This window comes from Gallus gallus, chromosome 2 (assembly GCF_016699485.2).
Source record: "Gallus gallus isolate bGalGal1 chromosome 2, bGalGal1.mat.broiler.GRCg7b, whole genome shotgun sequence".
In the NCBI taxonomy this organism is placed as follows: Eukaryota; Metazoa; Chordata; class Aves; order Galliformes; family Phasianidae; genus Gallus; species Gallus gallus.
The window spans coordinates 63536801-63557933 of NC_052533.1; the positions used below are offsets into that span (position 1 = coordinate 63536801).

Sequence of the window (21133 nt, forward strand, 5' to 3'; positions counted from 1 at the left end):
GTATATATATAAATAAAATATTATTTTTCAGAGTAACATCAAGTAAACACGCAATGTGTTAATTAAACATGGTGGACATCCTCTCATAAATCAAAACCTTTTCTACAAAATGAATGCTTTAAAATCAACCAAGAAAACATATAATTGCCAGTATTCCAACTTCTTTTGAATTCTTTTTCCCCTTCTATATCTGACCAATACATGTTTGACAAATGTTGTCTTTTGTTTATCTTTGGCCTTCACCAACCTTTCTTTTGCATGTTATAAAGGAAGAAACTCCTCCCAGCTGACTTCCTGTGGTACCAGAATGTGTATTTATCCTACCTAGTAGTCTCATTTCATCCCATATAATATAACTATGCTTTGGGCTGAGGCTACCCTATGTTCCATGTAATCAAATCAAGTTCAATGATCCTTAGACAACCACTGCTAGTTCCAGTCAGCAAGGAATTAATTGCTTTGTTATAATGAAGTCTAGGTTATAGTTCAAAACAAAAGCATTTGGAAATATTTGCAATGAACATCCCTTGACTACAATGGGACCAAGATTTTTTTCTCTGACAAACCTTTTTGTTTCCATTTGGAAATGCTGAAGAATGGATAATCCATCAATACTGTCCACACAGTTCAAGAACTATTGTCAGAACATATAAAATATGTCTGAAATTTGAAGGCCTGATACAATGCACATTCATGTCAATAACAGAGCATTTTTCTACAGAAGTCATGGACTTTGGATCAGATTTCATCACAAAGGAAATGATAAAATGTTTCAGAACTCAACTCCTGTTCTGTTAAATTAAATTAAATTGCTCTAGATCAAAGGAATGCCCAAATAGTTAGTTCATAAAAATAAAAGGATTGTGCATTCTTAAAGAAAATGGAAAATAGTAATCTTATTCAGAAGAAAAATGCAATAAAGAAAACAATTTGACGTAATATTCTGTCGGCAAAAAAGATATCCCAATTTCAATTTAATATTAAAAAATTGCTCACATTAATTCTCTTCAGTTTTCCAATATACATGCATGAGCTGCAGATTGAGCTGTGCAATTCATCATAAGTGTTATTTGCCAATATAATGTCCAGAATCTGACTCTGACAAGAGACAACAACTTACTTGCGACTTTACATCCTTCATATTCTGACTTCCTTGCTCCCTGTGTATGTTACAGTTCAGTAACACTATTTTGCCCATAAATAAATAAATAAAGGTATGTGACACTGTTGATAGTGCCTGCTAGAGTATTTTACAAGCAGTAGTGGAAGGACTATTTGAAGTCCAAAGAGAGGGAATAATGTAGACTTGGAGTAATGCAAATCAAGTGTTACACTGTGGGTGCATGTCATTCCAAGAAATATGTAATTTATTTGCTTTTATTGCTGAATAAAAGCAATTAATTTCATTTCTTTATTCAAATAGTTCTCAGTATTATGCAGATAAGATGGCAGATAGAATGACAAAATGCAAATATTGCTGACAAACAGGTTAGAAATATTTCAGGTAAAACTGATTCCCTACCCAAATGGAAGAACATGGACAAAATGATCTCTGCATCATCCACAACTGTCCAGGATGTCTTTTATCTTCAGTTTTCTATGCAGAATTCAGGTTCTCGTAATCCTAGCTAAAGTCTTGACTTTACTGTCTGTCCTGACTTTGCTGTCTGTACACTTGTAGATTATGAGGAAAGCTTGAATTGAACATGGGTATTAAAAGCATACTGTGCAGAATGCTGAGATCCAGTTTCACTGAGAATCCAGCACATTGCCATAATAGAGACGCACATTACCATTCATCATAGTAATGGGATACTCGGTGCAGACCACACTGGAAATGCTGTTTATTTTCTTTTAGAGTTCTGTTGTGCATTTGCTGTGCCACAGCCTTGCTGCTTCTCACCTGTTATCCCCGTGTGTCCTTTAAATTAAAGTGATTACATGCGCTGATGGAAATTTGGTTATGCTACTTTAGAGGGAAAAAAACAAGATTATATATATACATATATTCATTAAAATTGGAAAGATACGCGAATTGCAGTTTTGCTGTGGAATAATATATATCAAGATCTGAAGCCCCACCAAACACATAGTAAAAAGTCTAGAGTTGGGTTTATTTTTTATATATATTTTTCCACTCTAGAGCAGTCTCTTGTTGGCAGAACTGTGGTTTGGACCTAACCCACCCATATCACAAGCAATACTGTAGCAACCCAAATGTTGGACTGTTGTAGCAAATATCACAAAAACAGTATTAGGTTGGGTTAATACTACTCCTCAGTTCTTGGTCACTATAGCTAATTTTCTGCCTTCTCTACTGAGAAGTCTTGACTGGCTCTGCCACCAGCTTAGCTTCTACCACTTCAAAACCATTATGAATACGTCGGCACATAAACCAGGCTACAGCCTGAATAGCAATTTTTCTGGTTTATTCTTATTTTACCAAAGAATTTTTTTTCTGTCTCTGTTTGTATCATATGTTGGCTTCTCATACATTAACAATTCACTGGAAATAGAACTTAATTTAATCTCTTTTTTTCTCTGTGTTAACCAGAAGATAATCAGAATAAGTGGGACCATGGGAATAAGTTCCCAGAATAGCCCCAGAAAGCATTCAGAACATGGGAACTGCACTAGAGCTCTTCCCCGAAAAGTTACCACTACAAGAGAACATTTCCTTTTGCTAACTCTTTGTTTTTAACCAGATTGTTTCCGAGGTCATCTTCAGCAGTCAAAACTATGTGCAAATTATGAGAAACTCAAAATCATCATAATAATACTAAAACAGTCTAATTTTTGCATTACATAACTTAGTGGGGAATGGAAAGACACAAAGATAGCATTGGAAGAAATAAATGTAGTTGCAGCCCACTGTAGTCGGAATAATTTGTTTGCCCTCATCTTTTGTATGATCTAAATGGGAGGGGGTGTTTTAATTTTTCTTAATGGATCCAGCTGCAAGTAATTGTGAAGGAACTAAACGGAATCAGCAACGATGGTCTAGGAAAGAAGTAAATGCTTTTTGTTTGTTTCTTTCTGGGAGGAAATGAAATAACCACATATTTCTGAATTTAAGACAAGTCAGGCTCCATAAGCACAGTGCTCTTGTCATTATTTGCTAAGATGTCACAACCCCAAGAGCCAGTCCTCCATGAGGCTTCTGAAGGGGAACATAGAGAAATGTTAACTGAAGCCTCAGAATGACTGATCCCCTACAGCGTTCCCAAACGCAATGGGAAAAGACAGCTTCTTTTAGAGGGCTGTTCAGAAAAAGAACTTAATCCGGCTACTCTGATTCAAATCCTAGGGTATCCTGCATCTCTCCACTGCTGGCATTTCCCCCACTAATTTATCTCTAGTGACTAGCACTTACTCTTCTTCTTCAACTGCTGCAGAAATTAATCCTGATGAACCTCCTATAAACCTTCCCATTAATGAATAAAAACACTCCTAAATTTTAAACGAACAGATAATAAAATCAGTTAGGAACCTCAAGCAACAACTTGCAAGACCCAAATCTGGGAAACAGCATCTCCTGGTTGAACTTGCATGTCTGTAAAGGGTTGAAATATCCTGTATTTTCTAACAGTACTTTTCACTGTCTGTTCAGGTAAGTGGTTTCCAATATGTCATTTTCTTGTATCTAAGTTCTGTTGTGATCCACAAACCAAGTAATTAGCTCCCAGTATGTGTAGTTTTAGAGGACACTTAGTAATCCCTCCACAATATATTGACATAGAAAAGGAGAATGGAGGGAGTCGATTAATTCTCCCGAGAAGCTGTAGGGCATTGCTCCTTTTACCCCTCCAACTGAAAGCATTTCAACCTGCATGGAGTGATTTACTGCATCAACCCATCCTTAAGGACCACAGTAATCATGTTGCTCTTTAGTGAAATGGAACTGTCACCTTTCCTCCACTGTCTTATAATATAGAGCTAGCTAAAACCATAAATGCTAGAGAGAGTTTATGGCTGCGAATCTCCTCATGGTATAACATTAAAGTGCCTAACTCTTAGTGAAATAATTAGATGCCTCTTTTGCTCCTTCAACACAGCAGCCACCTCAGAACATTTCTTGTTGATTGTCCACTGCCCTCTTCAGTGCAAGGCAATGGCGGGGCTATCAGCATGAGTAATCCCACTGACAGCAACAGGACTGTTGAACTACTAGTATGCTCTCTGCAGAGCTGGGCTTCACAGATCCATACAGTAGAACCACAGTTCTCTTTGTAAAGTGCAAAAGGAGGGAGAGAAAGGAAAAGAAAGGTATAATAATGCAGATTCATTTCCTACTAAAGAAGAAAGATCACAAAGGGTATTCTTCACTACAACTTTGCAAATGTACCACTGTATTCAAGTTTGAAAGAAGTAATGAGGAAACACAAACTATTACAGGAATCATTTTTGGCTTGGTCTCCTTGTTCACAAGGCTCCTATTTTGTTCTTTAAGAAAGAAATTTTGTTCTTCACCTTGGAGATAATACATTCTACTCTAAAATTTGAGAATTACTACAGTGACACCCTTCAATGACACTGCAATAATACAGTTTTCATATCCTTTTGCCCATTTTACTCAATAATAGTTCAGAAGCATCACTAAGTCAGCCATCACTTGGTATGATCCCACTGAAATTAAATGTGGAGAAAGTCTAAGTTGCTCAACTGGAATATATGATGGGTAAGCCTAGGTCTCATAATTATTTTCTAAGCAACATATAAATTAACTTTTCTCCAAATGCTAACTTACAGAGAAGAGTGCAGACTGTGTTACTTTGTTACTGTGATAAACAGTCCGAATTTTGCTGTACCAAATTCAGTATCCAAGTACGACAAATAAAATTAACAGCCAAGCAGTTTCCAGGTGATTTATTTTATGAATTGCAACCCTGCATGTGCACTATCAGCTACTAGAATTTTGATTTTTTTTTTCATGTGCTACCTGTCTGAAACACTGTGATGTTTTAAAAGTCATTCTTAGCCTGCCATTTGCTCAAGATTAGCTCATGGCAAATACTAGCTGCTCTAAATTAGAACTGATTTAATTGAGATTTAGCTCATATTTCACGTTTCTTTATAGTAGCAGATTAATTCTGAGTGTAGTTATGGTTTATAAAACTGCTCCTTATTATCAGAAATGCAGATTTCACTTTTTTGCAAATTACCTGAATTACTTCCTTAAAATCTGTCATTTGGACAAACATTCCTGCCAACAAATCATTCATTAGGATGATCAGATAAAGTGCACATGAAATATGTATGAACACAGTTGAAATTAGTTTATTTAAAAGTTGGAGTGAATATTTGCAGACAGCTTTCTGAAGCATTCATCCAGCACTACTGAAAGTGGCACAACCACTGAATAAAAAGAAATGGTACATGAAAATCATAGGGCTGAAAGCACACTGTTAGAAAACTGTAGAAGATATTGCTGGGATGGCAAAACTTTTCACGGGGTAGAAAAAACAACCAACCACCAAACAATTAATTCTTCATTGCATATTCCATGCTGAGAATGTTCATACTTGTCTGGGCAGACACAAACTTGTGTTTTTAAAAGAGGAGTTAAAATCGGAAGGAAAAACACATGGTGGAGTCATCATAAATGCCAGTAATTCAAAATGAGAAGATGGCAGATTGTTTGATAGAATTGTAAATTACCAGGGTGTGTTTCAAAGTAGATTTATTCAGTCATTGGTTCTTTATACTCTACAGCAGCACTGATTTCACATTCAACTTGTTCACTCTTGCTTCTGGGTGGGAAAAAAAAAAGACTTTTATATATTTATATATTTTCTTATTTATATATTTCACTTCTGCTGCATTCATCACATTCCTCCTTTAAAGAAATTCCTTGGTGACTTGGTGAGGATTCAAAGCATTTTACAAACACTGTCTAGTTAAATCTCAGAACATTTTTCTGAGGGAGAAAACTAAGTTTTAAAATTCTCATTTGTTGGATAATGAAGCTTTAGAGACGAATAAGTGATTCACAGAAGCCAAAGGAAATAGTATAAAAAGTGGAGTAAGGAGCTTCTCTTGCCCATTCCTCTGGCCAGTAACATACAGGGGCACAGAATGAATCACAGAATCATAGAATCACAGAACCATAGAATCATAGAACGGCCTGGGTTGAAAAGGACCATGACAATCATCTAGTTTCAACCCCCCCTGCTATGTGCAGGGTCACCATAACATTTTATCCTCTGCATCCACAGTCTGTCTATCTTTTTACTTCTTTCCTCTTCCACATACATTTCTATTTCTGTCATCATTTTAGTTCGAACAAACCAATTCTGTACACTCACGCTTGTCTTTCTCTCAGGAATACAAAGTGCCAGAGGATACTGAAAACATTGCCAAATGTTGAAGTGACCAAGAGGCACACTAACAAGGATGACTACTGATGGCTCCACAGCTTCCTTGAAGCCTTGGAATAATGCAGACTGTCACATAAGTTTAAAGAGGTGGCTGTTTTTTTCAAATGTAAAACGCCACAGAACTCATTAAAAAAAATTTACTAAGAGATTTTTTTTCAAGTCCTGCAAATTTTGAAGTTATATTAAAATCCCATTTTCTAACTGAAAATCTTTATGGATGTAAAAGAACATTACATGAGATTTTTCCACCCCTTATCTTTGACAGGATAGCAATAAAATGGATAAGCTCTGGATATATTTGTCTTACTTTCACATATCTCCCTCCCATCTTTCTTCTAGGTGTCCCTCTATCTCACTGTCAGATCTTCGACTTTAAAAGAGAAAGAAAAGCAAAATTGTGTGAATATGCTTCCACACTGTCCTGGAACATTGAGAAAAACAGGAAAAATTACAAAGATGGAAAAATGCCAAAAAGTCGACATTTCATAACTTAAAGGGGAACATTTTGGGTTACGGTGACTTAGAACAAAAATATATCTCCCAAGCGAGTTTTAAATGAATGAAATACTATTTTTGTAGGTATTGAAAATTCCCTATGAAACTTTTCTGAACAGGAGAAGAGGAAGGCTATTTTGGGCAGCTTTTTCCATACAGAAACCTGAGATTTTAAGGGAAGAGTATGGGACTATAAATGGAGAGAAACTTCCCAACACCAATTAGGGCACTTTTATTGTGTTCACCTGTGATTGCTTTCATTTTTCTGTATTCAGCTAGCTTAGTTTGTTTATATAGAGCACAACCAGAAAAAGCAGTTATCGATAAGTTAATTGTGCTGTAGTCCTTATATAAACTTGCTCTAAAAGGCCCAGGCACCATTTTTTCAATTGTCCCCTCCTTCTGCAGGCATCTTTAAAATACATACTTGGTGTAAGCAGTGTGCTTTGCTCAATGGTTAAGGCTGCCTATAGGAAGTCTGTTCCGAGAAGGAGATGAAGACAGACCACAAACTCTTGGCTGGATGCAAGCCACACTGAGACACCCGAACCACTGTATGAGATAGCACCGTGTGATAAAGCAAAGCAAACTCAGGATGCTACTGAGAGGAGCGCAGGACAGGAATCTTGGCAAACCACAGAACTACAGATGGAGTTGCAAACGTTTCAGCAGTCGTTGGAGTTGCCCTCACACAGGCAGGGCTTTGTTGAGAACATCTCATATATGTAAATAACTCCTCAGCTTTTTCTCCCAAAGCTTCTCAAAGGTATTGAATACCACTCACATCTGAGGCCATTTCTTCAATTTGCATTAGATACAAGAAAAAAATAGCTACCAGGAAAGACGTTTTTATTTTCACAGAAAATTCCATTTCATTTCATTTGAAAAGTGTATTTCTTGAATATGCTATCACTGCAATAAGCCAAATGGGAAATAAAGCTCTCTGTGTTTGACAAAGCTTCTTTGCTATGTGAATCACAGCAACACATTTCAAACAACAGCAAATTTCTGTCAGAATCAGAGTCATTTAGGTTATACCACCAACACAACACACGCACACAAGAAGAACTACCTGAAGCTCACATAAAACACTTGCTAATGCATGTGTTGGTTTAATCCAAAGATGTAGGTTAGTTTTAAAAGGTAATTGGAACAACTTGCAACACACGCCAGAAAAATGCAGCAGGCTTCCATCTGTACTTTGCTTCAATCTGATAATATTCAATGGATTTTCATGTGACCACCCTGACCTATCAAGAGCTCCTGCTGACTTTCAAGATTGACAGAAATGCCAGGGAGAAGCTTATGAATCAGGGCACATCTGCTAAGGCACGTAAACCTCATTTTTAATAATGCCTGAAGCATTTAGGCACAGATCTTGGAAGGGATATTAGCAGTAATACATTTTTTTAAAGACCACAGCCCCGGTGCCTAAATTGCCCAATCTTCGAAATAACCCACCCTGCCAAGGATGTTAAGAGTCTAAATGATAAACAAGCTTAAAGAGCTTTGAAATCCACAGTGCATGCCATACAATATAAACCACAAATATGTTTCCTTGACATATCCCAAAAGCATTCTGAAATGCTTTATGTAATAAAGTACAGCAAACTCAGGACTTAACTGAGAAGCACTCATATAGAAAATGGACAGTGAACACAGGGAGAAAGAAAACAAAGCCTGCAATAGTAAGGATGTGTTTTTCTGGTATGGGGGTGTGGTGGTTTTTTTTTTTGGGGGGGGGGGGGGGGCAGGGGGGAGTTATTTGATTGATGTTTTTTGGGGAGCATGGAAGAGTTAAACTGTAATGTTGTATGTGATGGTCTTCAGCTGAACTTCTTTGCAACCTTATAGCCAAAAGGCCTGTCTATTTCACTACTGAGGAATTCTTATTCCTAAGGCACCATGAAGTTAGTGTGGGGAGTCAAGAGCAGTGACCGTGCTGCCCAAGCTTTGCTCACGCCTCACTAGACCACTCACAAGTGAGTCTTGTAATTGAAGGTCTCTAAGAAATGTGTTAGATGTTTTTAATCTGCCCTGAATGCATCCCAGGGGCAGTGCTGCTATGTTTTAACTAAACATTTCACTTAAGAATGCCTCTGCGGTTATCTAAGGTGTTGAGATCATGTTGATGAGGGAATCCAGGAGAATAAAGTGAGAAGAGACTGAGACAAGAATGCAGAGATAATGGTGAGAGATAAAAAGGAGAATATTAAAACTAAAGAAAGAAATCTAACGGCAGAAGATAACTGGAGAGGGGCAAGTCTCCCTCGAAGAGGGAGTTTATTTTGGAATGATGCATTGAACCCACCTCCATTTCTACTTACAAGCTGATTCAGCACTACCTGTCATTCAGATCATGTCTCAACAGCAAAGGCACTGTTGTGAGAAGCAAAATGTAAAGCCAACAGGTGCAGAGAACATGCTGCTGCCGCTATGTCTCCAACAATATAATAAAATACAAGTCTTACATTTAACGTCAGCTACAAAAACTTGAGGTGGAAGAAATTGCTGTACAAATAAAAGCAAAAAGCAAGCATCTACCCTGCAGTGGCAGTGATTATGTTTTTTTTCTCAGCACACTTCCCATGCAGTATCTGTGTGTGTTTGTGTATATGTATTTGCATTATGTAGGCTTTTTTTTCCCCTTTATTCCACCTTTCTACACCCTATTTTTCACTGGTTTCTCTAATAAAAGGTTTAAAAAGGTTAAAAGATAGAATCCACCTTCTTTTCCACATTATTATATGTGTTGTGAGTTGCCTAGAGACTTCCTGGCCAAAAGCGTTCTATTCATTAAAATTAATATTATTGTTATTATTTTTCACATTTATAAAAATACGAACGCTGTGACTGGAAACGCTGAATGCCTCAGTCCACACATTTGGGGTGCATTTGTGTCTGCATACAAAGGGGATGGGTTAACCTTACTAACTAGCACAGCTTTAGCCTTTCAGACTGTAAACTGGTATAGATTTTATGTGAGCGCTTCTCCAGCATCAATAACAGCAGTATCCAGGTGCCAAAATACCTCCATACCAGCCCTCCCCACCTTTTCACTGTACTCCCCAGCAAGCACCCATGTGCCTGCCCATAAGCATTCCCCTGCAGGCAGAGGATTCTCAGCAGAGCCTGCAAGCCAATTCCAGGGGTAACGCAGGAAGGGAAAACCTCGCAGGAACTGCAGTTAGCCAACTGCCATATGCCCTGACAAAGCTACCAACAGCAGTGGCGAGCCCAGGGAGTGCTTTTGTCATTAGCCCCTCACCCAGCAGTAGAGGAAACTCATTTAGCCCCATGCTGGACTTTCATTAGGAGAGACTTGCATCAGATGGTCGCAGTGTTCTGGCACCGGTGTCGCCTGGTCCGTTGCTGGAGACGTGGCCATATCTCACCCCAGCAGGGATCCGCAGATTGGAGCGCTCTTCATCGACAGATGCCAAGACAGCAGCAGTAGCAGCGACAAAGGCAGCCTGGCTTGGTACTATCTATCTTTTATGCTGGCATGTTGCAGCCCTGAAACTTTTCAGAAGTGGCTTTTTAAAAAAGGGCTGTGCCTGTTAAATATACGATTGACACGTAGGCGGTCTGTATGGATGAGGAGAAATAAAGAAAAATAAAATAGCCCTGAAATTATGACTTGAAACTAAAGCAAGCAGCAAAGAGACTGTCACTGACAATTCTTATTTCTAACCTTGGGACTGTAATAAAAAATCAATGAAGCAAGAGATGTCAATACTCTAATAACAAAGATGTGCAACCACTACATTCCCCTCACAATATCTTAGTTACTTATGCTAAAAGCATTTAAAAATTGGAAGCCTGGGCATCAAAACCATTTTTCTCTTTCCAGAAATAAACCATCATTTTAGGACGATTGTATTGCTCACAGGAGAGGATTTCTGAGATGAGATGGACCGAAACATTATTTTTTGACACTGAGATGCGAGTTTTTCAAAGTCCATAGTGATTCTGTCAAATATGACTAAAAAGAAAGAAAGAACAAAGTCATTAGAGCACCTCGAGTATTTTCACTGCCACTCTGCCAGCTTCTCAAAATGGATATTAAGTATTTAAATCCCTCATGCCTTTTGCAGTAGACCACACTGTACAAATCTGCACTGTGCAGATACTTTATAAGCTGATATGAGTTAACAAAGAAACACTTTAAATAAATATTTAGATTTTATCAGTGAGTATCAGTGTGATCTTCTGTGTTTAATAAAAACAAACACACCCAAAGTAGAAAAAGAGCTTTTAAAAATCTATTGTTTCCCTCGCTTTCTTTTCCCACCACCATAGTAGAAAGCTATCCCATACCATTCAGAGCATTACGACAGCCTTTGGGAAAAGCAGAATGTTGGTAATTCCCTTTTACAGATAGGGAAGAAAACAGGAAGAGAGAGCTGACATCCTGGCTCCTTGAGGGAAAACTGTAGCCCTGATATAGGCCCCCAGGTTACACACAAGCATGGATGTAGTATGTATAAAAGTTGTGTGCTGTGGTGCACAGAATGAAGCAGTCAGGAACCTGAGATGGGGTCTAGGAGGAGAGGGATCTAGCTTCACGTTTGTGTTAGCTAAACTTGGTGTCTAAGTCTTCCCACACTTCTGGTGGGAACCCACAGCCCAACACACCCTCTTAACATCGCAGCTATGCTCCTTTGCCATACAATTCCCCACAGTCTGTCCCAAAGTGCATGCAAGTGAACAGAACTGGATTAGTAGTGATTTGTGTCCAAGGCAGGTGCTCTGAAACCGGCATCCACTTTGCCTTTAGGCCTGGGTACCATCTGTGACCGCCACTGGTGCTCCACACATCTCACCGATGTGCAGAACCCCTCCTTTGCTGTGCTGCAAAGTTCTGTGTGACCAAACGTTTGAGCATAAATTTGATGGAACAACAGAGGATATTGTTTTTTTCTTTATTTAATGCACGAGATGTTATTTTATCACTTGTTATTTTAAAAAGGGGTAGATTTATCATTCCATTACGCATTCTCACACTGTGAGAACACAGTGACCTATGGGCCACACAGGTGATTAAGGCCTTTAGCGCTTCCCATATGAGGAAAGGCTGAGAGACCTGGGACTGTTCAGTCTGGAGAAGAGATACCAGCCCGGATGCTTTTCTGCTCAACCGACTATAGGAAACCTGCTTCAGGAGGAGAACTGTGCTCCAGAGGTCCCTTCCAACCCTTATGATTTTACGATTCTGTATCCTAGGCTGTAACCAGCGACTTTTATATATATTTTATATATATATGTAGATATATATATATAAAATGTTTTTAATTAACACTTGTACAGCGTTTCTGTACACCAGAAACCTGTCAGGCCATACTGCAGGGAAGGCAGCCCAGGCACTGCTTTCTGAGTGCAGGCCTTTCTGGGGGAAAAGCTGCTTCTCTTTATAAAGATCACCCAGAAGAAGCAACCAGCATCTTTGTTCATCTCATTGTTATTAATGTTATTATCATTAATTTATTTATTTTTAGGCAAAGAATAGCTGTGTGCGACGTTGGCAGCCAGAGGAAGGCAAGCACGGTGCCCCCCCTCCCATCACGCCACGGGCTTTTGTTCTCTCTTGCAGGAGGCCGGAGCCCCAACAGGATACAAGTGCGAAATGAGCAACAACAATGAAAAAAATAATCATCATCATTATTATTATCCCTTAAACACCGCGGTTAGCGGCTAACGGTGCTGTTACACGAGCCCTGCTCACCGCCGGGCCGGGCCGGGCCGGGCCAAGCTACACCGCCTCCGCCGGTGTTGAGGCGCCACCTACCGGGACGCGGTGGCAGCGGCCCGTCGGCCTGCAGGCTGCAAGCCTAGGAGGGAGGGCCGAGCGGGGGGACGCTCGTAAATACATGTGTAAGCACGTATATCTTCACGTATATGGTTAAGTTGTAAAAAGAAGGGTTAAATTTAATGCACTTAAGGTCAAATTAAAGAAAAAAAGAAGAAAAAAAAAGCGAGTGTTTATTTCCTCAGTAAGGCCAGAGCCCTCCTGAGCCACACTGCTTAGTGATCAGGCAATACCACACTGCTGTGAGGTTCGTGGTCTCCTCTCGGCCTGTCCTCCCCTGGAGTGGCCCAGAGCGGATTCAGAGTGTGAAATGGCAAAGGCCATTATTTTACATCAGTGACGTGGCAGCGTTATGGTCTGGACAGTGAGGAGGGGGCCGGGGGAGGATTCTTGGTTATAATTGCTTCCATTTGTCCTTCGCCTTGATTGAGAATGAAATAGATTTAAGCGAATGTGTCCTGACCACAGGAAGGAATGATGTTAAACGTTTTAATTATATGAGGAGTAAAACAAAGTAAAAGCAGAACAATGAAGACAAAATATAAAGAAAGGAAAGCTAATTAATGGAACATTAACATAAGAATTTAATGTAACCAGGCCGAATCTGGTTTGTAGAATGAAAAGAAGGAAAAGAGCTCTATTGTCCTTAAAAGAAGTGAGCACAACCCTGAGCTCATTGCTTTGCATACATCCCAACGGCCTTGAAGTGGGTTGCTACCACCAAAAAGATGGTTTATGATTTGGATTTTGAATCTTTAAGAAGCTGTGAAACAACCTATTTAGACTTGAAATCAGTCAGAAAGCCAGGCACACAGTAATTCGACAAAATCATTACAACTCTCTAAGCAAAAAGTAGCCGTGGATGTCTTCCAAAGTACTCTTTAAATAAAAACACTTGCCGTGCTCCTACATGTGAAATAAGACATGTTTTGTTATGAGCCAACCAACTGCCAGCCATAGTTTTTCACACATGCTGTCCTACACCCTAAACATAGTCACTTTACACAGTATGAGGGTCCACCTGCCTCACCTCCCTCTGTAGTCAGTGGGAGAGGTGAAAAAGAAGATGCTATGCTAATGCCAAAGTTTGACTGCTGCTCTGAATCAGTCTGAGGAGAAGACCTGCACTCTGTCAGTCCACTGAGTACAGAAGGAACCCAGAGTGCCCACCGGGTTGGTTTGGTTGGTCAGTGTTGGATTATAGAGTTTCCACGAACAATTAATTTCTTTTGAAGCACCTCTGCTAAGATATATCCATGATGACACGTGTTCAAATATGTCTCCCTTCTTCCATGACTCCAGCTGATAACAAATTGACGTATAAAGCCCATTACCTAGGAGGAGATTTTTGGAGTAAATTCTTCCCCATTCAAAGTACATTTCTTCGGCTTCCTCACACCAGCAATGGGTATTACAAGGTATGTGCGTGAGCAGAAGAGATGGAGATCATGTTAAAGTTTCTTAATTATTTGGCCCGAATGGTGTCTCATCTTGTATGACAGTTGGTGCTACAATGAAGTTGTAATTATATTCCCTGACTTTTAGCCAGGTTTGCAGACCTGTTGATGACACCTAAGTAAATGCAAAGAACTCAAAGCATTTGAAAGGTTTCACACATTGATAGATATATATTTTAAGCAGAAACTTGAAGATCTTAACTGACTGTGACTGGTTTAGTTAAACTTCCATAAATCCATGCAAAATGCTAAGTGTCCAGCTCAAAAACTTATCAGATTTGCACAGCTAGGTATGCCAGTGCCTGGCTCATCTGGCCAAAATTTGCAAAATGGGTCAAAGTGCCTCATTCTGTGTTTAGGACTTAATCTAAAGCATGATCATCCTAGCGGGGGTTTTACTATTGCCTATCATGTGATACAAAGCCATCCTTTCTCATGGAGGGGAAGAAAACGAGAATCATACTTAGTATAAGAGGGAATATAGGGATTTCTAATTCATACTGTAGTCTCTTGAGCAAGTATTTGTTTTGCTTTTCGTTTTTTAAAGAGGCTACACTAAGTATACAAATAAGTCAATAGAGAAAATAAATCATAGTACGGTTGTTTTTTAACCATCTTAATAAATATTTGTGCTATGTATGTACAAAGTAAATGTACTGCCGATTTTTAAAAGTCCTGCTAGTGAACGAGATGTCAAATTATGTGTATCCATTTAAAGTGATATTGTACTTTTCCAAACTTCATTTTGATGTTTAGGCTTAGGTGCTTCCTGCTGAATAATAAGTCCTATTACTAATGTCACTTCAGGAATAAATGGTAGGGTGTTACTTTAATGGATGTTCCAAAACTCAGAAAGTTGTAAATGATTTGGATGAGATTGAGCCATACCTGACTTCTGTCCTGTACTGAGGTTAGGGTCAAAATTAACCTCCCAAATCCACAAAATTTGCAACCTAAAAGCTATCGCTACACTTTATAAAATTTTAAGTCCAGAAACATAAGTAGTTCTGAATATTTAAACATTATCATCCTAATGCGCTGGATATGGGAGGAATCTAAGCAGTGGAGACCAAATTCATTATCTTTTTGTATCTCTTATCTCATAGTTTATTGCATCATAAATACCTGTACTGTGCAACATTAAATGTAAAACTCAATAAAAGTTAATTAAAATAAGCCACTGATCAGACAAACCAGAGGGAATACAGATGGCCGGATTTTTGTGTTTCTACTGGAAATCTGATCTACCAATATTAGCACACCATCACAGAAGGCCTGTATTTGCTCTGCTGCTCCATGTCTTCCAACCCTATCAAAAGGTGATTTCAGAACTATGCAGCCCATATCTTTTACTTTCCATCATCCGAATAAATAAAGAAGTGTATGTAAAACTATTTGGAATTATAGCCTTGTCAGGGACATTTCTTATGCCTGAGCATTAGAGGATATGTTTGTGAAAACTGCTTTCAAATCAGCTAAGCTTGGAAAACCATTCTTCAGAGGTTTGCTAACCCCACCTTACACTCTCCCACTATCCATAAGCTCTCCCCCACAAACTATTCAGTGGAAGCTTGCTTTCAAGCATCCCTGTCTTCCAAGCTCTCTTGAGAAGTCTGCAGAAAGCCAGACTTATGTCCTGATGGAAGGAGAATTAAAACCCAGTGCTTCCAGGAGGAACTAGGTCTGCTGCAATGGTTGATAAAAGACAGGCTGCTTTGGGGCACCATTACTGGGGCATGTTGACAGCAGAGGCCATGGTACATTCAGGTATAAGTATACCTGGAAGAGCAGAGGGCTTGGTATCACTTCACTGAAAGCAGGACAGTTCTAATGAGAGATTGTTCCAGGCCTCAATAGAAGGAAACTACTTTGCTGTTTTCATATTTGTTTTACATTTTCTTTAGTGCATGCACTGTACCACAAGGTTATCACTGTCTCAAAGTATGAAAATGCAGCAATAATGTTGTCTTTGCAGTGACTACATGCAAGGTAATGTGCAAGCAGTAAGAAAAGGTAGCTATGCATGGAATTATTCTTCTCCAGTCTATTGTGTTGACAGTGCATGAGCACAAAAGATGAGGGACATACAAAGGCAAGAGACTAGACAGTATATCAATAATAGATGATACAGGTGGCATCTTCTCTTAGAAGACAGGAGAGCCAAAGACATGTACTCAGGTATAGTCTTCAACATCAGGGATGCAAGTAACTGTAGGTAAACTATAGCAAACTCAACGTACAACAGTAGTGGATAAACTCAGTTCTGAAGTCCAGAAAAGGTCGAAAGGCTACAGGGAGTGTTCTGCTTTATTAAGGATGCCTGTGGTCTTCGAGATTTTGTCCAAAGTAGACCGCTGATGCTTGATCGCTAGAAAATGCCTTTTTTTTCTTCAGCCTGCCTGTGCTTCAGTAACTGTTAGTAAGCACTGAAGTTACAGTACTGAGGAGAAATAACAGATTTGCAAATCCATTTAACCATCTCACACCTTTTAATGGTGGAGAATAACTATGTGAAAAAGGTATGTGAAAAAGGTATGTGCTGAAGACTAAGATATTGATAATACTTTTTATTAAAGTGCTACTTTCATTTTTATGAATGAAATGTAGCAATGAGGCAGATGTGTTTGCATTTGCATGAGATATCTATAAATATCTCTACAAAACAGACTTACTGAATAAGCTTTCCAAGATCCTGAAATAATATAATATGGTATTAAGCCCCCAAACACCAAGTGATCACCACAGATACAGAGAACTGCCTTGAATGATTCTGATTTAATGGCTTCTGGAATGTATTTATAGAAATCTAGAAGGATTTCTATAATGGATGCAATTTCATTTTGTCAGAACAAATCAAAGTACTTCTTAAATGATATTTGGCATCTAGCCTCACCCCAACTTGTAGTGTTATTGATTTAGAGAAGTTGGATGGATGAGCCCTAGGATTCTTTCTGTCTTCCTGTCTTCTCTCCATCCTCCATCTTTCTTCTTCCCTTCCCAAAGCCAGCCTTCATCAGCTTCAAGATAGGGACATGGTTATGGAAGCATAGGCTTCCCATGAATACAGCATAAGTCAAGTCAAGCATGCCATCTCAGTATTGCATAGATTTATTGTGAGATTAAGAGATCTTTAGCTTGCCACACATTAATATCAGCTGGTGTGATACATGGCTGCAAAGAGCTATGAATTTAAATGGGGCCTGTGCTTGCTCTTACATTTAAGAATTAGCAATCAGGTTAGGCAAGGAGAACACTTATTAATTTCTGGGTGCACTGACAGCCAGGGAGAGATAGCCATTACTGTCACAGATTGCAGAGTGTTACAGACTGTAAACAGAAAACGATGAGATACATGGGTGAACTGGTGAATTTCTTCTTACATGAGAGTCATGACCAACCGTAAGTTCCCAAGTGTAATTCCTCCAGGATTCCATGTGACATTTCATTGACATTTCATTGAGAACAACCAATAATTTTCCAACTGCAAAAAGTTGTCTGTCAAATGCTCAGCATTGAAAGCAAAGTTGCATGCAGAAAAGGAAAACTAACTGAAAAGACAAAAAAAAAAAAAAGAAAGAAAAAGGAAAAAAGAAAGGAAAAAAAGGGAGGGGAGGGGACGGAAGGGAAGGGAAGGGAAGGGAAGGGAAGGGAAGGGAAGGGAAGGGAAGGGAAGGGAAGGGAAGGGAAGGGAAGGGAAGGGAAGGGAAGGGAAGGGAAGGGAAGGGAAGGGAAGGGAAGGGAAGGGAAGGGAAGGGAAGGGAAGGGAAGGGAAGGGAAGGGAAGGGAAGGGAAGGGAAGGGAAGGGAAGGGAAGGGGAAAGTCTACAAATTTGGGTCATAATTGAAGCTTTTCCTTTAGTGTAAAAGTGGTAGGAATTGGAGAAAGAATGTGGAAATGTGCCAGAACGGCTGTTGTCGTTTAACTTGGCAAGTAGCTCAACATCACAGTCATTTACTCACTCCACTCACCTCACAGTGGAATGGGGGAGAGAATCAGAAAAAAAGGTAAAAATCATGAGTTGAGGTAGAGACAGTTTAATAGAACAGAAAAGAATGAGAAAATAGATAATGACAATGATAATAGGATATAATGAACAAATGATGCATAATGCAATTGTTCACCACCCACTGACTGATGCCAAAGCAGTCCATGAGCAGTGGCAGTCCCCTCCAGCCAACTCTCCCTCTTTTATTGTTCAGCATGATGCCACATGGTATGAAATATCCCTTTGGCCACTTTGGATCAGCTGTCCTGGTTGTGTTTCCTCCCAGCTCCTTGTGTAACCTCAGCCCGCTCACTGTCAAGACTATGTGAGAAGCTAAAAAGTCCTTCGCTCTGTGTAAGCACTGTGGAGCAATGACTAAAACATCAGTGTGTTACCAACATTATTCTTATTCTAAATCCAAAACACAGCACCATACCAGCTACTAGGAAGAAAATTAACTCTATCTCGGTTGAAAACAGGACAATATCCATCCCTTTTTCCATACTATCTACATCATGTGTGAATCATACACTTTCTAATGCATCCCAATTAATTACCACCACCTTTCCCACCTTTTGGGGTACATATACAGATATATAATTTCCTTACTCTATGAGCCATCCCTCTAAAATGTCCATGAAGTGCATCTAGTCTATGACTTTGGGCTCCATCTGTCATAATAGTCCTTCAGGGCAGGAGAAATGTTGTATGGGATCAAATCTAAATTTGGAACATAGTGATGAAAGTATCTCTGCGTTATTTTTTTAATAGTTCTAATGAAGAACAATTGTTAATGGTTAAGTTTTGTCAGAGACCAGTATCATTCTGCTGAAGCCAGGCACTCTCTGAGGGCAGCTGGAGCCCAGCCAGAATGACATGACCATGATCAAGGTCATAGGTCCTCACGTGCCAAGTAGTACAGTCTGGTTCATAATCTTCACAAACTCCTTTTTTCCATGGGGAAGCGAACTGGAAATGTACTCAGCTGTACACTTTAGTATTTTAAATCCTTATCTCCTTTTGATATAAAAATAAAGCTACTAGTTATTTTTTGTTTCATTATTAAGCCCTTGGTTTTTACAGGGATTTCAGAACTTGGCCTAGATTAGAAGCAAAAATAGTAAGAGCTCCTTTTCACTAGAAATATGATTTAAAGGTATTAAGGGGTATATGCCCTCCTTTTTGCCAATCACCACTGGGAGTTACTTTTTTTCCCTACCCTGAAAAAAACAACCAGTAGCTCAAAACATTTATTTTTTCAGTTTTGTAAATACTGTTTGTAGTAATATTCCACTAACACATATAGAAGAGAGTTATGTCCTTTCACAGCTTTTTTTTTTTTTTTCTGGCTAAAATTGGGCTTGCTATGAATAGTTGGTATGCAGCCCAGTGCGAGGGGATTGGACTGAATGTTGAGACAGGTGTATTTTTGGCTCAACCACAGCCCCAGTATGTAATTGTGGTCTCTTTGCATCAGTTTTCCTTTGTATCCTAGTTTGTCTGTTCTACTTAAACAAAAGCTTTGAGTTTTAAGATGTAGCATCTTACTACGTATTTATGCCCCAAATATCACTCTGTGTTTTAATCCTTCTGCTCTGTCAGTACTGAAATAACAGCAGCATTTCAATGGTTGCCTCTTCAGAGTAGCTGGCCAGCTTTGACATCATGCTTTATTCTTAAATTGAGCTTTGCTTGGAGCTGCAGCAGTTACGAACAAACTATTATGTGAATGCAGGAACAAATGGGAATGGCTACATTGTGTCTGGAAATCATTATGTTCCTGCCATTACAGGCAGCCCCATTTTACAGTTCTTTCCAGAATCAAGGCCTCAGCTTGAAACACCACTACATTCTGGCTGGTTTTTTTGGAGGTTCCGGGTGATTGTAATTGCCTACCCTGAACCACTGCTGCTGCTAACTATTCAGTGACCTCATCAATCTCTGACTCTGCTGCCAGCCAGTTCTCCTTCCATTCCTTGATGTTGGCAACCAAATTCTAATGCAAGACTCAATCAGTTATAAACAGGCAGTCATATTTTCACTTGATTTCCCCACCCTGATTCTCTCTCTTAAGTGAAAATGTTTCTGGAAACAGATGAAGAGCCAGACAACATAGGATTGATGCTTAAATACTCTAGCACCTGTTTTCTGGCACTCTAACACAGGTGTAGTTCTCATCTTGGTCTCTAAGTTAGAAGAATTAAATATTTATATTCAGCTTTGTGTGGTTTAATCTGTCTTTCACAAGAAAAGTGCAATAACCTTGCTTATTCTTATTACCGTTCAGATGAATTCTCTCTTCTGGGTCCCCTCATTTAGGCATCATTTCAATCTCAAGTGCATTTGTTATCTTGCCATTCAAGCATGGGTTCCATTCTTGCACTGTAAGACACTTAATCCAAACCTTTATTTAATATTATGAAAATACACTATTTTCCCTTGTCTTATTATAAAAGGAAAGGCTTATTTCCTCATTAGCTGGTTGAGTTACCTGAGATCTTCCACCACGACTCTTTCTTTAAATATTCTTTAATCCTACAATACCCTTTTGAAGTGTCTGACCATGCAATGTACAGCATCTTAGATCAGGCATTTTTAGTGATTTATGTAATAATATGACATTTTCCATATTACTGTTCAGATCATCGCTAACTCATACTGGCTGCTTTTTTATTAATAGGTAACACAAAATGGCAATACTGATTCTTGGCAATACTCTTCTCGCAATTGCTTGTGTCTGTTTTGTCTCATATAGTCACTATTAAAGGCAATAAATGAAGGCTAATGAGCTTCAGAAAGCCCAGTTCAGTACTGGTGTATAATTTTTTTCAGCAGACATAAGAAAAAAAAAACAACTTGTTCCCGGTGTTTCTTTTGAGCCATGAGGCTGAGTCATTTCACAGGGAATGCCTCTCCTCCTTTTCCTCTTGTGCATTCTGGGAGTGGGGCATAAAGTCAACCGAAGGACTCCTTGTCCAACACAGCACAAAGTCTGCATGCCAACAGGTTT

At 39.1% G+C, this 21133-nt stretch overlaps 1 long non-coding RNA gene across 1 annotated transcript in view; it reads right to left on the reverse strand.

The window, feature by feature from the left end:
• Positions 1–4221: 4221 nt before the first annotated feature.
• LOC112531762 overlaps positions 4222–21133 on the reverse strand; it is a 295720-nt gene continuing 278808 nt past the window's right edge. Inside the window, exon 6 of the long non-coding RNA XR_005857623.1 lies at positions 4222–5750. This is a non-coding gene — a long non-coding RNA (uncharacterized LOC112531762). The remainder of the gene's footprint in view (positions 5751–21133) is intronic.